This window comes from Mustela nivalis (assembly GCF_964662115.1).
Source record: "Mustela nivalis genome assembly, chromosome: 15".
NCBI lineage: Eukaryota > Metazoa > Chordata > Mammalia > Carnivora > Mustelidae > Mustela > Mustela nivalis.
In genome coordinates, this window is record NC_139034.1 from 27,827,906 (window position 1) to 27,846,482 (window position 18,577).

Below are 18,577 nucleotides of genomic sequence, written 5' to 3' on the forward strand. Positions count from 1 at the left end.
AGAACCTGCAAACAAATGTTTGCTTAATGAGTTATAAGGGAAACAAACAGGTCCAGAAATAGGACTCTCTCGGTCACTCCAGGAGCCCCTCTATTGAAGCCAATCTAAGCCTCAATAACTGTCTCCTCTGATCAGATATGACTATATAATATAAAATAATCTTGTAATCAATATTTGTGTCACTTAAATATTTTTGGGGTGCCTGGTTGGCTCAGTTGGTTAAACGTCTGCCTTTGGCTCAGGTCATGATCCTGGGGTCAGGTTCTGGGATCGAGCCCCATGTCGGGCTCCCTTTTTAGTGGGAAGCCTGCTTCTCCCTCTCCTTCTGCCTGCTGTTCCCCCTGCTTGTGCTCTTTCTTTCTGTCACATAAATAAATAAAATATTTTTAAAAATTAAAAAAATAACAATTTTCATTGTACAGATATATCAATAGACCTTATCACTCAGTCTTACCCATTTAAAAAAATTATGACTATAGCTCCCGTGGCCCATCTCTTTATTTCTCTTAAGAGTTATCTGTTGCAGTTGACCTGAAGAGTTACCTACAGTGTGGAATTGTTCATTGCATAATCATCTTGCAATTCAGCATGTCCCTCTGCCCTTCGTATTTCCGGCCAGTTGGTGGTTGGATCTAAAGTCTTGATCAGACTCATGTTTAATCCATATGGCAAGACCACAGGAGATGCTGTGTGCTTCTTTTTTTACTTCCAGCTTTATTGAGCTATATTAATATATAACATTGTGCAACTTGTTTTCCTCATAAATTAATTTTTGAGTATAACTGACACAAGATGTTATATTAGTTTCAGGCGTACAACATAGTGCTTCTCTGCTACTCAAAAACTTCTCTGTATATGTTATGTTGTGCTCACCCCAAGTGTAGCTACCATCTCTCATATGGTGTCTAACATGTTGACTGGTTATCCTTACGTACTGCAAAATAATTACCACTATGGCTTCAGAACCCCCAATTCACGTCGTGTAATTACTATTTGTGTGTGTGTGTGATGAGAACACTAAACACTTTGGTAGCAACTTTCAAGTATATTATACATATTATTAACTATAATGGCTACACTCTACATTAGATTCCCAGAACTTTTTCCTTTATAACTGGTGCTCTTTGGGTGGTACTGTGTTCTATCACAAGGAGGCATATCATGTCTGGCATGTCTGGTCATTTTTTGTGTGTGTGATGTTAGCAGCTGAGGCTCAATGGCTAGATCCATTAATTCACTGGGATTTGGAGATCGTGGCATTTCTATCACTTCTTGCAAATTATTTATTGTAGAACTCTGGAGATATTTCTCTCATCTACAATTTGCTTATTGAGTGATATAATTCATATAGAAAGACAAGATAAATATTATCTTTCCTTTTGGTTACTAGCTTAAGGGTGCTCTCATTCTTGGGAGGTAAACAATTTGATTTTCAAAATGTCATTATGAACCTATTGGTTTCCTGGACTTAATCATTGAAACGATCCATTTAAAACTCAAACTGTTTCTCTTTGGCCAGTAAGAGTCTCTTCAGGTTGGTTTCTGAGTATTTTTGACATAGCTCTCAAGGTCTCTCATAGCTTCCTTACTATCTGATACTCCAAGTTCATCTTGTTCCTACCCTAGACCTAGAATCAGTCATTTTCCCCAATAAATTTTAGGCTATTTTGGTAGAGAGGGTATTTTAAGACCATAATCTAGGTACTGTAGGATAAACAACGATGTGAGATAGAACTCACAAGTCAAAATGAAGATGGATTATCCAAGAGAACTCCTTTATATTGAATGTTATGTGAATTCCCAACCTCTGTGTGGGATTTACTGAATATATATAAAGATTGAATTGGAGATATTGATTCTGAGATGAAGATTATTTCCATGTCACCAAGAAGTTGCCCATTTAAAATGCAATCAAAGTTAAAGTAATTACACATTTTGGAAATGTTTGTTATTCATCCAATCATTAATTCAGTAGGCATTTATTAGCCACTTACTGTGTGCCAAAATCTCAGAAGACAGAACTAAACCTGCAAACATATCTGTGAAGTCTTCGGCATGTATAGAGTAATTGAAGATAGAATAGGGTTCAGAGAGAGTTTATAAAGCAGGAAGAGAAGGGGCGTAAGCTTCAAGGAACACCAACACTTTGGAGAATGAGCAGTATAGAAGGAGCTGGCAAAGAAGACTGAAAGTCTTGGCCAGGGAGAGGGGAGCAGGGGACCATAGTACCATAGGAGCCTGGTGGACAGAGCTTTTCTGATAAGGGTCAAATTCTGTTACGAGTTCGGCCAAGATGAGTATTAAAAAGTGTCTACTATCTGGTAAGGTCAAATTCTGTTACGGGTTCAGCAAAGATGAGTATTAAAAAGTGTCTACTAGATTTAGCATTAAAGACATCACTGGTGACTTTGGTTGAAGCATTTGAATTAAACGCTCTTGTGGGGAGATGCTGGTATCTACATTTTGATACATTTCACAGATGATATGAGAGCCAACGGTCTAGCCTTTTCACACGATTTCTCCTTTGGAATCTGCCCGGCCATTTGATTGACTATTTCTTAAACCACCCCTTGCTATCCCCACCACAACTGAGGCCCCCTACCTGAGGCCAGTTCAGGTTTCCTGGGTGTTCTACCTAAGTCAGCATTCCAAGGTCCCACCTGGCTGGGAGTTGAAACCAGATACAAGAAGTTGTTAAAGATATCTTAGGATCCAGCTAGGCTGAATGAGTAGTTGGTGATGCACTTTACGAAGATTCAAAAATAGATTTAAATAAAAAAGAGTGACCCGACAAGAACAAGGAGAAGGCCTTGTGGTGCTCAGAGCAGGTAAATTGGAGGATAAGTACTTTCTAGTATGTTTCTATGGTTCTAGTATGTTTCCAGGGTAGAGGATGTCATGATGAGTAAAAGAATCTATTCTGTGAAGGCAGGATCATCCTTGTAAGGAGAAGGATGATGTGCTGGTGACGGACAATTTACAACGATCACATACGTTCAGATACTACCTACTTGTGCTCTCTATATTTACCAAGTACCATTCTGATGGTTTAATTTACTTTTTTATAATTAAAGCAATACTTACTCATATTAAAGAACTTGAAAAATATTAAAAGTATAGGAAAAGACAACAATACCCACACGTAACCACACAACCCAAATAAAAGGAAGGTATATTACTTTGAGCCTTTTGATAATATATTTATGATATTTGGATATACATGTATAATTATCCTTTAGACAATATATTTTAGTGACTACAAAATATTGTATTTTGGATATTAAGATAATTTCAATGTTCTGTTGTTGTAAATGACATTGATAGGAGCATTTATGTAACAAATATTTGTCTGCTTTTGCAGTTGTTCAGATAGCTTCCTAAAAGCTTAACTACTTGGGCATTAACATTTTTTAACCCTTTATTGCATATTGCCAAATTACCTTCCAGAAATATTGTTATCAATTTAATTCTCAATAGCAGTCCTTGAAAATGCCAGTTCTTCAGCATCCTTGCTAGGAAAAGACATTACCTGGTTTTAAGGTATTGGCAATTTGGGGAAAAATAACATTATACTATTATTTTAATTTGTATTTTTGGGATCCCTAGATAGCTTGAAAATTATTCATGTGCTTATTAGTCATTTTTATTTTGTTTACCACAAATTACATGTTTATGCTTTATGTTTATTTTCTATATAAGTTTTCATATCAACCACAGTGATTGATTTCAGAGCATTTATATATTAAAAATACTAACCCTTGCCTGCCATATCAACTGTCAGTATTTTTCTTGCTTGTTTATAGTTTAATTTGTCATTCTTTTATACTGGGTTTTGAAATTTTTGTACAGATGAGTCTATCATGTTTTTCTTTGTATTGCAGGGTTTTAAGCTTAGAAAAATAATTTCCTCTTTACAAATAAGATACATAATTACCCACTATTTCTTCTCATTATGTTTACATTTTAACACTTACCCTGATTCATCTAGGACTTATTTTAGTGTGTCTTGCAAAGTGATGACAGTTATTTTTTTTTCCAATCATCTACTTTTGTAGGTCATTTACTAAATATATCCTTTCCACACTGTATGGCTGTGGAACAGAAGCAAATGACACAAAACGCCATTTAGAAGAGCAAAACCAAATGAACACACAACATCTACAGGGAAAGCCAGGTGAGAAAACATTCACATGAACACTCAAACACAAGTGGGTTGGAATGAATTATGTTGAGTCACCAAATCTTTTGGTATCAGCAACTACAAAGGTAGAAATGGAGGGAAAGCAAAGGGGTTTCTGGCAGATCTGAGAGCTAAACCCCTCAAAATTGCTAACACATTTTCAAAGGAAAGTGCAATTGGTCTGAGAACAGAAATGCTTGGATGGCATTTTGTAACTTTCAATGTACAGATGAGTTTAGAGTGGATTGGACCCTAGGAACCCTCAAAACTAAAAAAATGACATCTCCCTTGCAGGACAAATCTGTGGGCTCAGGACAAACCCTTAGGAGTAAAATCCAAACCAAAGAGGATGGGTGCAAAAAGTGCAAAAGAGTGAGCTTATTCTAGATTTGATTCCCTCTGAAAACAAAGCCCAGAACCAAGATTTGTGAGCAGATGGTTTGAGATGGGATCCAGGGAGTAGGAGAGTGGCCCCCACCATGAGAACGAGGAAAATCTAATCAATATAAGGATGCCTTGTCTAGTTGCTCACCCCCTGGGAAACTGGAACCCAATTCTGCCAGAATTTACTGAGGAATTTCTTGTGATTTGCTATGTGGCCTATGATATATAATCAATTTTCAAAAATGTTTCATGTGTACTCTACACATATTTGGAGTGATAATTTGTTTCTCAAAATTCTTCTGTTCATTGGTTGTGAGCATCTTTAGCAACTGACATTACAGGATTATTTGATCAGATTTATTTTTTCCATGAGGGTTAACTGAGAATACTAGAAATAAGTTCCAGAGTAGATTTTTTTTTGGCTGGTGGGTGTGGGATGGGGAAGGCTCAGGATGGAATGCCAGAGTTACAGAGATTGTGAGATACCACATTTGCTCTCTGATAATTAAAGCAAGCAAAGGGTAATGATTCAAATAAGACAATTTAAAAAGACGGAGATGTATATGACCTAGATAAATTCAGCATATTATGTGTTAAAGATTAATAACAAATGTTCCCAGTATTGGTTTTTCAAGTGTATTTTAATGGAATTTGGAGAGTGAATAAATACTACCTATGAAATCACAACTGCCTAATAAAGTATTGATTTTTTTTAAAGTATTGATTATTAATTAGGTTGCCAGGGCTGGGTGTCAGTGCTAAGAAAAATTTGCCTCTGCCTCACTATTGCACATGACAGCCAGATGTAGATACAGATATATATTATTATGTATATGTATGTAGGATTCTTATATATGTTATATTATATGTATTATAAGTATATGTATATGTACATTACATATAATAAGTATAAGTATATGTACATTACATATAATTAGATTATTGTATATACATATAAATTGTTATCATATTATTCAGGTTTACAGATTTATCCTGCCCACATATGGATATTGTGAACTATCAAGTCACATTCTCATAATCACCCTGAGGCATTAATCCTTGAACTCTGGATACCTTCTGGAAGGCTCCCCTCCTTTACCATTATCATGATGGTCATGCCAAGGAACCACCTTCTCATCTGTTTTTGTTTTTATCTCTTTCTTATATGAGTACTCTGTTGTGGAAACTCAACACTGAAGGTTCTCGAGACCTGATTACAGATATCATTTAAAATTGTATTGACAAAGAACACACTGAGGGTTCCCGGAGGTGGCGGGTTGGGGAATGGGTAAAACAGGCAATGGGGGTGTTGAATCACTATATTGTACACCTGAGACTAACGCAACACTGTAAATTGACTATACTGAATTCAAAATAAAATTCAAAAAACAGAATAAAATAAAATTGTATTGATAAGTGGAAAATAGAGCACAGTCATAAAATCCTGTTTCAGTACAGGTGCCTGATTTTTAAGTAATTTAATTTTCAGTCCTTTCAGCACAGTTTCTCTTAATTTCTACTTGTTTCAGCTGGACATAGGGCTAGCTTTGGTCATGAGTGGTCATGGAAATGTAAGTGAGTGTAGTCCTTTCCCAATCTCTTATAAAAGATGCTGTTTATTTTATTTTTTATTTGTTTATTTATTAGTTTTTAAGAGAGAGAGGTGGGGGAGGGGCATAAATAGCGTGGTAGCGGGCATGGGGGACTCTTACACAGCTTCCACTCTGAGCACAGAGCCCAATGCAGGGCTCAGTCTCATGACCTTGAGATCATAATCTGAGCCAAAATCAAGAGTCAGATGATTAACCGACTGAGCCACCCAGGCGCCCTAAAGATGCCTTTTAATATCTTCTATATTTCAAGTGAAGCAAAGCCAGTTGACCGGATGTGTTTTTATGGGGAATTCTTCCCTTCCTCATTGTGCTTAGGTCTTGAGCATTCAAACTCAGTCAACTGTTCTTTTAGTAAGAATGGCAGAGGAACTGACTGAGGAGACAACTGCTTTTGGGCAAGAAGATGAACAGTTCTGTAACAAGGACTCGGATGGAGGGGTTTGGCACAATCTTCTGTTGGAAGATGATTTAGGTTTTCTACAACAATCTGAACATGACTTGGGTTTAAAATGAAGATCATAAATGGACATTTAGAGAGGCTTTGAAAGAAGCCGGCACTGTGTGGCAGAGACCTCCCTGCCTGAGCAACAATGATAGTCTTTACCGGTTCCATTAAACGCAGAGAGCACTGAATTACACTGGGCTTCCGGCCCTGTAAGCCTCCATATCTTCTGGCTCATGGTTCTCCTGGGCCACTCTCCCACCTGTGAAGAGGAAACCTCCACCATGGCTCACACATTGAGGGGTGGTAACCAAAACATTTTTCAGAGAGGCCACAAAGGTCTTTGACGAATTAAAAAAAAAAAAAAAAAAAACTAGGAGGTGAGAGAACGCTTTCTTGTCCTCACACCCAGGATTCAGCCGCAGGGTGGGCCGAAAGAAAAATGGGCCCCAAGTGTGGAGCTGTCTCCTGACCTGAATCGGTAGATAATGTTGCTGTGAGAACAGGCATTCTGAGCCAGCGTTTGGGGGAGATGGTCCAACAATAATAATGGAAACATCAAGGAGACTAACAGTTACCGTTTATTAAGCCCAGTCCAGGTGCTAAAGTGCTTTACAGAAATCACCTCTAATCCTCTCAACAAGAAGTACATTAGTTTTTGTTAATACTTTCTAGACACAGAAACAAACTCAGGGGGTTAAACAAATATTTCCAAAATCGTAGTACTGGGATGAGTGCTAAGCCAAGTCATCCTGGCATAAAAACTGAGGTTCTCAACCACTTCTATATTCTGTCAGGATAAAGAATATTAGCCTCTACTTACTGAACTAATATCAAGTACTACACATCCGGGCATGGCGGCTGGTCTGGCAAAGTAGCATTAACTCCATCCCCATTTTATAGAAGATGCAACAAAGGCTCAGAAAAGATTAATAATTTGCCAAAAGTCACACAGCCAGTAGGCTGGGGCATTTGAATTCAACTTAATTCAATTCAGATCTGGAGGATTTGAATTCCAGTCTGAAGGCTCCAAGACTCACACTCTTCCCACCAAGCCACTCTGACTTCTGGGGCCAAGAAACCTTCCTTGGTATGAAAAGAAGAAGTGTGCTCAGTGAGGGCAGGGTTCCCCTGATCTGCCAGATGGGGCTGGAATTAAATGTCAACTTTATTTATCTAGGAAAATTGATACAAAAAAAGAAAGAATGAAAAAATGTAGCATATGTCCTTGGAAAGAGAATGCCTTGGGCTTAACGTATCCCTCATGAATGCGGAATTTATCAGTCAAGACAGATGGCTGGCCTTGTGAAGTCAGAGAGTGCAGGGAATTTTGAAAGCCCAGCATCATTCAAGGCGTGGGAAGTCAATTCTAGGGGCAAAATTTCACAGCTTGTGAAGGGAACATTTGGAGGGGTGATGGAGAAGGCAACCTGTCTTCAGAGACAACAGGTAGCTGTGTGATTTCAGGATGTTGGTATGTGTCCTACATTCCTGAAATGAGTCTACTGTATTTTAATAAAACTGTAGGGTGGTCCTTGGGTTGAAGGACCTTGCTGCTTCAGAAGCATGGCCTCTCCTCAAAGGCACACATTTCTATCTAGAAATAGCTTGTGTCATTCTGATTACACCACAGGGAAGTGGTCAGGTTTGGGGTGGGGGTAAAATAGACCCCTTAGAGTGAAAGCAGCTTTGTGAAAGGAAGACATTCTCCTGAATGTATTGCCTCTTTTTCAAAAAGCACTGAAAGAGCTCTAGTGCCTAGGACTGCCCTTTTATTATATGCTATTCAGGAAGAGAGCAAACAGTGGGCTGGAAGAAATCACTGTGACTTAGCTTCTCACAGGAAGTTAACTAATAAGGCAAATGAGTGCCATTTTGTGAAAGTTCTGGAATTTTGAGGGTGCCACAGGGGAGATAAACCTGGTCAAAGTTCCAGATCAGAGCAGAAGAAAGCTAAAGTGCTAATGGGTGATGGACATAATTTAAAAATAGGATTGCTTGTTTTCTTGCCATTGAGTGGACAAGTTCTTTACATAATTTGGATTTTAATCCTTTATCAGATATATGGCTTGTAAATATTTCCTCCCATTCGATAAGTTGTCTTTTCACTCTAAGGATTGTTTTCTTTGCTGTGTAGAAACTTTTTAGTTTGATGTGGTCCCATTTGTTTTTGTTTTTGTTGCCTGTCCTTTTTGGTGTTATATTCATTAAATCATCCAAAACTGATGTTATCAAGCTTTCCCCATGTTTTCTTTTCAGAGTATTACAGTTTTGGGTCTCATGTTGAAGTCTCTAATCCATTTTGAGTTGACCCTTGCATACAGTATAAGACACAGATCCAATTTCATCCCGGTACATGTGGATGTACGGTTTTTCCAACACCACTTGTCAAAGAGACTATTCTTCCCCATGGTGCATTTTTGGCACTATTGTTGAAAACTAGCTGACCACATATGTGTGGGTTTATTACTGGGCTCTCTATTCTGTTGCATAGTAATAAAGTTAACCAATGAGGTGAGATATACTAAAAACTACCAAAACACTGATGAAGAAAATTAAATGAGACAGAAACAAATGAAAGACCCATCTTGTGCTCACAGACTGGAAGGCTTAGTGTTGTTAAGATGTCCATACTACCCAAAGCTATCCACAGAGTCTAAGCAATTCATATCAAAATTACAAAGATATTTTGCAGGAATAGGAAAAACAATTCTACAATTTACACGGAACCAAAAAAGACCACAAATAGCCAAATCAACCCTAAGAAAGAAGGACAAATCTGGAAGTATCCCACTCCTGATCCAAAATATATTATGAAGCTACAGTAGTCAGGATAGTATGGTGCTGTCATAAATACAGACATATAGACCAACGTAAGCCCTTTTAGTTTAATGGAGCAACCTAGAAGAAACTCACACCATTTCCACTTACCTCCTGGTCATCATAGCTCTGCTAAATGACTATATCATGTTGCCAGGAAGGCTGGAAAATGTGACCTTGATTCTGGGAAACCATCTGTTCAGCTAAAATTGAGAGAGAAGAGAGAATGGTTACTAGGGGAAAACCAGCAATCTCTGGCATATACAACTATCAGATAATGCAAAACTATTTATCTGATTTAAGTGACTGATAAAACTAAACAAACTTTATCTTTGCTTCCTACTAATTGGACCTTCCACAGGTGTGTTTTCTTGTCCAGATAATAGAGTTAACAAATGGTGATGGATATGTATAAGATGTCAGTTAGAGCCTCTGGTACACCGTAGTGGTCAACAACGAAGGGTCCCTTTCTTCTGCCCTTTCTAGGAAGTACAAAACTCTGAAAATTCTATTAGGACAGCTGTATTGTACAGATAGCTGAAGGCTTAGAACCCAGATTTGTTCATGGGAATTTCATCTTCTGGCTGGACATACACACTGAGAGGCAGCAGCTGGAAAGCTTATGATAAATGATTTTGAAAGCTTCTCTCTGAGCATACAGAGCTCACTGAGATTAAAAATAAAAGCCATAAGGCAGCAGGAGGTACAGAATATCCAAAGCCTGGTAATCAACTTAGAGAAGTATGTTTCTTCCAACATACTAGGTGGAATCAGAAATCTCTAGTGTTGATTAGTTGAGGCCCAATTAGGCATTAATATCTACATAAAGGAGATATCCACCCAGAAGATTAAAAATAAAGGGAGCAAAAATAAAGGGAGACTTTCTAAATCATGAAAATGGAATTTCAGGGCCATTTGTCACTTGCCTGTTGTTTTGCCTCACAGACTTGCAGTCCCCACAAGCAAGCCTGTGCCTCCCCTGTGCAGCAAACAGACCCCCACCTCTTGCCATGGTCTTCAGTGGCTAACGCCTTAGGCTTTGTTTCAAGGAAGGACTGGGGAAATCCTAGAGTCATGGGTTTTATAACTATTGCCTCTAGACACATATCAAAACAGGGCTTTTCAGCTTTAAAGGATGCTTTTGAATATTTTCTTCTAGAAATCTACTCTTTCCTTTGACTTGCCCAAACACACACAATGCCCAGGTCACCCTCCCTTTCCTTCCCAGACAAGTGTATGTGAAAGCCCGTGTGTGTGTGTGTATGTGTGTGTGTGTATGCCAGCACGCGCGCGTTAACGTTTGCAATGCCTCTGAGGTTCAGATGCAGCAAGCTCCTGGGTTGGATTTATCCTACAGATAATTGCAAGTTCTCCTTTATTTATTTATTTTTTTTAAGATTTTATTTATTTACTTGACAGAGCTCACAAGTAGGCAGAGAGGCAAGCAGAGAGAAAGAGGAGGAAGCAGACTCCCTGCTGAGCAGAGAGTCTGATGCGGGACTCTATCCCAAGACCCTGAGATCATGACCTGAACCGAAGGCAGAGGCTTAACCCACTGAGCCACCCAGGCGCCCTCTCCTTTATTTTTTTGAACACCTTTTTAAAATGTAAATTCAGGGCGCCTGGGTGGCTCAGTTGGTTGGACGACTGCCTTTGGCTCAGGTCATGATCCTGGAGTCCCGGGATCGAGTCCCGCATCGGGCTCCCAGCTCCATTGGGAGTCTGCTTCTCCCTCTGACCTTCTCCTCGCTCATGCTCTCTCTCACTGTCTCTCTCTCAAATAAATAAATAAAATCTTAAAAAAATATAAAAATAAAATGTAAATTCACTTGTTTGCTAATATGAAGTAAAAAAAATTTTGGAAAGAACCGCTCTGCTACTTTTTAGCTTTTTGGACGTGGACAGATGATGTAGCTTCTCTGTGTCACGGCCCTGCATTTGAACTCTGCCACCAGAATGTAAGTTCCGATGACAGCAGACATATCTTCCTTTTTGGATTACTGACATATCCTTTGTAGTTCTAATTAAATGGAAATAATAATTCTGTCTCATAGGATTATTAGGAAGATTAAAAAATATATATGCAAAGCACCTGGTCCTGAGTATGTCTCTTAGAGCTTGTTTAATGATGACTGTCATTATTATTTGGGAGTATAATGCTGTGCTGATTAAAACCATGGCTTAAGTACAGATTTATATCTAATTTCTCAGAAACTATGATTGCCTATTGCCATCCGGAAGGTATTAGCAGAATCTGCCCCCATTTTCTCCCTGTGGCCACTATGCGTGAACGTATTCCCTCAACATTCCACTCGAGTTGCTCTTGCCAAGTCAAGTCGATGACCTCCATGTTGCCAAACCAGCGGCACATCCTCGGTCAGTCCTCACTTCACATGACTTATCGATGCCACCAAGGCAGTCAGTCATTCTTCCTTATTTTCTTCTCTTGGTATCCAGGATACCCACACTTCTTGAGTTTTCTCCTATATCCCTGGTTGCTCATTCTGGGTGTTCTTTGCTTGTTCCTGTTCTTCTTTCCAACCTATTAAGTTGACTCTAGTGCCCACCTTTGGGATCCAGTTCTGTCTGTATTCTCTCCCTGTGTTGGTCAGGGCCTTGACAGGAAAATGTAGGTCATTTCAGGAGATCTTAATGATGAGACATTTTAGGAAGATGTGAACATGGTTTAGGAACGTCAACAATCAATAATCGCTCTTTCAGAATTAGAAACAGTGGGGAACCTGAGGGGCTCGAGGCAGGAGTAGTTACCAGAACCCGGGAAGGACATCTGAGAGAGTGGGTTGACTGACAGGAGCGAGGGCCTTGGATCCATGTGGAAGGATGGGTTGGGGGACAGGTGGAAGGAAAGGTGGAAGGATTGTTCCAGATCGAAGGAGACTAAGACAATATAATAATTAAATGTGTGAGAATTAATGGAATTCTGGATTTTTAAAAATCAGTTCTAAAGAACTTTTATTAAGACAATTAGTGAAGCTTGAATATAGATTGCTTAATAGTTGATATTATTGAAGCCAGATTAAATTTTAAGGGGTATTTCTTAAAAAAAAAAAATTCTGTCTGCTAAACACAGGCCAAACTTGGCTCGTGGGTGGTCTGAATTCTTTCCGCTCCACCTGGTCTTTCATGCTGTAAAAGCCAATATGCATACTGATAAATAATGTAATGCAGCAAACCACCAGGATCAGAGCCCTAATGTTTACGAGGTTCCAAGACTTTGCTGACCATCTAGGCTTTCCGTTCCCAGTCATCTCAATTACATTTTTTAAGGGGCTCTGGCTGGTAAACACAAGAAGGCAGGCCTCTTTGTCTGTTTTACTCATTGATATATGTTAAGCACCTAGAACAGTGGCATATAGTAAGTGCTAAATAAATATCTGTTGGCCAAATGAATTAGATATGGGAAGCCAATGGGTATTGGCATATTGTTTTTGATACTGAATAGCAGGGTGGGACCCACTTATTAATTCTACTTATTTATAAATTACCCCTTGAGTTTTCTTTGTGGGCAATCATATTGACTGTGAGAAAGGACGTTTTGGCTTTTTGTTCCCAATGCTTACAGATTTTATTTATTTTTCTTACTATGCTGGGAGGATCTCCAACACAATGTTGACTAAACTTCTGGCCACAGGTTTCCTTACCTTATTCCTTATTCCAGAGAGAATGCCTCTAGTTAAGAACAGGACTCTGTGGGAGTTTAGCAGACACTTAAAAAAAAAATCAAGTTAAGGAATGTCCTTTTAATTTGTTAAAGTTTTCATTATTGTTATCATCATCATCATCATCATTACCGCCATTTATGGTTGGTCTCACTCATTTTACATCTGCTATTTTGAGGGATATCCTTCCAATACCATTAAGAGATTGTTTGCTTTCCAGTGCTTCATAGTCAAAATCACAATTTCTCATTAGTTTCCAATGAGGGAGGCTCATTTCCTGATTTTTTTTTTTTTTTTGTGGAGCATAAAGCCTGTCAATATGGAGAAGCAAATCAAAGTTTTAAATTTTGGCATTGTGTCAACCCCGTCTTAATGTCACACTATATTACATATGAGTTGCCAGGAATAGACATTCCATGCTGAATAAAATGCATAAAAATGTGAAATATACATTGCATATTCCAAGTCAGCTGGCTTATGGAGCTTTATGGTGGGTGAGACCCCATGTTCTGGGATCTTTTCTCTTTCACTGCATGTGTCAGGGTGTTGCACTGCTAATTACCATAGCCTTGTACCACAGCACAACAACAGGATAACAATGACAGCCGCAAAAATTCAGGGGGGGAGAGAGAGAGAGAGATTTTTTTTTTTTCGAAAGTCAATAAAAATTCAATTATAATCTATTTCCTGAAAGTTTATGGGCCGTGGGGGGGATGTGAAGAGGGGGAGGGGGGTCAGCAAGCCAGGCTCTCCCTGGGGCTAGAGCTCAGCAACTCAAAGAAAGGGTTTCAGAATTCTCTGGACTCCGCTCTCTTTCCTTCCTTGTCGTTCTACACCCCCCGACCCTTGACTCCCCTGTTCTTTCAGTACTTGTCCTGACATCTGTTTTTTTCATCACTGTCAGTGCAAACAAGTGTGGTGCTGTCTGAAATCCATGAAAAGCAACCTCCAGGGAAGAAAATATAAATCAGAGGTGTGTGAATCATCGCCCCCAAGAGTTGGCATACCGTTGACTTGTATGAGAGACTGCGTTTTCATTTAATGCTGAAAATCAGCTTTTATGTGTATCACTGTTGGTGGGAAGGGTAGATATATATGACATAGTGGTTTCAGTAACTCAGAACCGGTCAAAGTGTGTGTGCGGGGAGAGAGAGATCGGTGGATTCATTCTGGCATAGTAGGATCGGTCCCTGAGAACAGTAAGCAAATGAAAAGGGAGCCAGCTTATCAGCATACTGACAGGAAATGAAAGCCCCGTTAAATATTTCCCAGTTCCCTATGCCGAGGGAACTAAGGAGGAAAACCACTGTCATAGGAAAAAATTATTTGCCTGGATATTCTGTTTAATGAGCAGATTTATTCATTTTCTGGGGAACACTATCATTTTGTCTCTATCACACAAAAAGAACTGGCTGGTGCAATCAATTCCAGAGAACACCCATCAATTCAGTTAAACAACCAGTGGGGAGGAAAAAACCCAGAAATCAATAACAGTTGTTTCATTGAATTGATGGGTTACTTCAAGTCTTTCAGATCCATCTGTTGGCGTGTGTGCTCAGCTGCTGCCGTGTCTGCGAAGCGTCGTATGGGAACTTGAGGCCGAGGCCCACCCTGCTGGAAGGTCTAGAAAGGGCGAGGTGACAGAGAAGCAGGCTTGCCATGGCCTATGGGTGTGTCTTTGGCAGGGATGACCTTGCTGAGCACCGTGGTAAGTGATCTTACCAGCTCACACTTGCCGTGTGCCTTCTGTGAGAGACACACATTACAAACCTTGTTGCTTCCTCTAACAAACCAGCAAGGTAGGAATTGTCATCTCTCCTGCTCTTTTCTTGCTTGAAGAATTTAGAGAAGTCATTGACTTGGTTAGCCAACAGTGAGAGGCAGAGGCAGGATTGGAATCTACTTGTGGCCACTGCCAAAGCTCTTCTCAGGGTACCCTCTGCCTCTATGCATAGCCTAGTGACCATGAACATAGGTTCTGATACCTGTTGGAGATGAGTTCAAATCCTGGCACTTCTTGCTGTAGGATCTTGGGCAATTTTCTTACTTCTCTGAATCTCAGTTTTCCCATCTGCAAAATGGGGCTAATACCTATTCACTGAAAGAATGTAAATAAAATCCATTGTATAAGGACTAGGTCATAATAAATGTGGAAAAGGTTTCTTTTTTATTTTTTTTTCTTAGCCATCACTCTAAGTAATATTAGTAAAGGTAGTGATAGGAGATTGTCTTAGCTTCCGCTGCAGCTTAAGCCTTTCTCATTCCTCATCTTTGCCAAATGCAAATCCTCGGCAATGTCTTCGTGAGAGGCATAACACAGGTGTCAGCATTTAATTGCCTAACTCTGAATTTTAGTGAACATTTATTAGCCCGTCACTCGCTGAAGCTTCTACTAAGCCAGCTTTATTCCTTCAACATTTTAAAAATGCCAGTTAGTTGATCACTCACCTGCCAGGAGGCAGGCAAGGAGCGCCCACGGTAATAACTGGCAGTAAAATCCCCAAATCTCATTTCTCTGCAGTTCAAGAACAGGCAAAAGGAACCTAAGGCACTAGAGGTCAGAATTAAGGTTACCTCTTGGCAGGCGGGTTGAGGTGCGGGGGTGGTGCCTGGGTTGGAGGGGCTTGGGGGGGTGGAGGAGGAGTTGACGAGAAGAGGCAGGGGAAGCCTTTGGGAGTGCTAGAAATGCTCTGTGGCCTGATCTAGACATAGGCACACCTCACACTTCAGTTTACACTTACGATCATGCCTTTACTGTTCGTGTGCTCTTCCTCAATTAAGGAGAATTTACAACTTAACTGTGCAAAAACCCCATACGTGCTGTCAGTAAGTAGAGTGTGTTGATCAAGCTGTACTCTCCCACCTCTGGCTCCGGTAGCAGCTGGACTGATTACTGCCTTACGTGGAGGGGACCAGCCTAATTAAGAGTTGGCCTCGGCAGGTAATGACACTGTGGAAAGTGGGAACACACGGAACACACGCCATGCAGGGGAGCCGAAAGCCAGGCAGACTCACCAGTGCTCTCTAACAACAACAGTCACTGCCTTTGGTCATACCTATTTTGAGCTAAGGATAGGTACATTTAGTTTTCCCTCTAGTCTTTATAATCACCTTTTAAGGTAAGGTATCTTTTGTTCCATTTTACAACTGAATTTGTCATTTAAAGAGAGTTTATACCAAGTAAGTAGTGAAGCCAGATTTTAACTGCCATCTGTCTGGCCCTTTGGTTGGGAGCTTAGGCTCTGGAGCAGAGGGCCTGGGTCTGGCGTCCCACCTCCGCACCTCCCAGCCCTGCAGCCCTGGGCAAGTTCCCTGACCCAAGAGCTGTAATGTACCAGCAAGTTTCTCTGTCGCATGATGCAATTGTCCCATAAGTGGAAAGGCCAAATCCAGTGATTTCCTGAGATACAAAGTAAAATTATTAGGATGCCTAAACCATGTTCGCCCTCTGTCTCCACTCCTACATGTTCAACAGCAAAAAAACAAACCAAAACAAAAAAACCAAAACATAAAAAATCTGGTAGGCTCATCTGCTTACCTCTTTTTTCAGGTGAACTCCTGTATCACTCCGGCCAGCTGGTGGAGTTGAAGCCCTTGTCACTTCAGCTTTCTGATTATCCCGTGATTGTCCTCAAGGTGACCCACGAGTAAATGTTCGAGGCTTGAGGGTGATCCCTACATTCATGTGGGACACCAAGGAATCAGGAAGAGGATGCAACAAGGATTTTTCCACTTCCGGTGGTCAGGTTGTCCACCTGGCTCTCCAACCCCATTCCCACCCTGATTCCGGCAATTGCGCTCTCCCAGATTCACGTGATGATTGGGAAGGTCACCTGTTAGGGGCCTAATTAGAGACACTTTTCCAGACGTCGAGATTTAAAAGTAAGAAATGCTAACCTCGCTGGTCTTTTTAATGGAAGAGACCAAAGTTGAAAAATGTGGGTTGCCCCCAGCTTCCACCATGTCTTCGGGAACATATACTGAGAAAGGAAGTGTGCAGCGAGAGGGAGAGGTGAGGCACACGCTCAGATCCTAGCAGAGACCGAGACCTCCGCGAGCCCACTGCGCATGCTCGTCTGTAAATGACCCCTCCCGCTCCAGAGACTCCGCTGGATTTCCACCACCTGGAGCTGAAGGGTCCAAACACACACACCTGGGCGGAGCAATTAAGAGGAATGAAATTCACTTCGTGAGTTTTTCTAGGAAGCCTTTCCTGGCTCGTCTGAACTGAGTTCATGCCCCCCCTCATAGCTGACACTTCCCTGGCACCATGGACTTAGTTTGTCAACCCCAACCACAGTCTTTTTAAAGTTTAATTCGCCTGCATTACAAATGCATTTGTCTGTAAAATCCTTATGGAGTTTCCCAAACGCAGTCCTTTGATTTGCAATCTCCGGATTTTTGTCTTAGCCATGTAGTTTTTGCATTATTTGTTTATATTTTTAATATTTAATGTAGATTTAGTTAATATTTATTTGTGTACATTACTTCCTTTTTAAACTGAGCCTCCTCCTAAGACATAATTTAAGAATCAAAGGTTTGATGTATTAAATATGTGTTTTTTAAACATACATTAAAGTGAATATACATCTATTTAAAACAAAAGATATTTATGTACACCCCGAAATCACCACATGTACCACTTTGGAAATTCCCCCATCTAGCCTATAAGCCCATCGAAGGCAGGGACGATGACCCACGCACCGCCAACTCCCCACATTTCTCTTCTACAGAACTTGGCATAATAAATGGTCCAATGTGCAGCTAGTTACTGTCTGCCTTGCCTGTAAGACCCTTGTCTGCTTCATTTACTGCTCTGTCCTCAGTGTCCCCAACTAGTTCTGGCTTCTGGCTGATGTTTAACATAGATGTATTCAATGAGTGCAAACAATGATAAATGAAAACCAGTTCCAGAAGGTTCTTCAGCTGGAGGTGTCAATACGTGCTGTTCCTGATGGGTGGTGAGACTTGGGCAAAGTTCCTTATTTTTCTCTTATTCAGTGCCTTATTTTTCTCATTTGCTCCGCGGGGTTGGTCACACTAGCAGGTCCTGAATTTACAGTCTCCGGTCTTCAGGTTTGATGGCTGATTGGGAGCAGTTTCCTGATGCTGGCGATTCACAGCCTGGCTGGTTGTGCACAGAGCAGCTACATTAATTTGCACAGCCCAGTTCAAAATGAAAATATTTGTTCAAAAAGCAGGAAACTGTATAATGCAGCAATTCCCCTTCTGGGCACATATCCAAAGGGATTGAAAGAAGGCTCTCAGAAGAGATATTTGCACACCCGTGTTCAAAGAAGTGTTATTCACAATAGCCAAGAGGTAGAAACAACCCAAGTGTTCATCAGTGGATAAATGGAAAAATACAATGTGGCATTTCCTTACAGAGGCAGGAAACCCTGACACACGCTCCAAGATGGCTTGATCGTGAGGACATTATGCTAAGTAAAAGACGCCC

The 18,577-nt window shown here is 40.4% G+C and overlaps 1 long non-coding RNA gene across 1 annotated transcript in view; it reads left to right on the forward strand.

The window, feature by feature from the left end:
* LOC309848655 overlaps nt 1-4,174 on the forward strand; it is a 56,493-nt gene extending 52,319 nt beyond the window's left edge. The window contains exon 4 of the long non-coding RNA XR_014303191.1: nt 4,056-4,174. This is a non-coding gene — a long non-coding RNA (uncharacterized lncRNA). The remainder of the gene's footprint in view (nt 1-4,055) is intronic.
* Nucleotides 4,175-18,577: the final 14,403 nt, after the last annotated feature.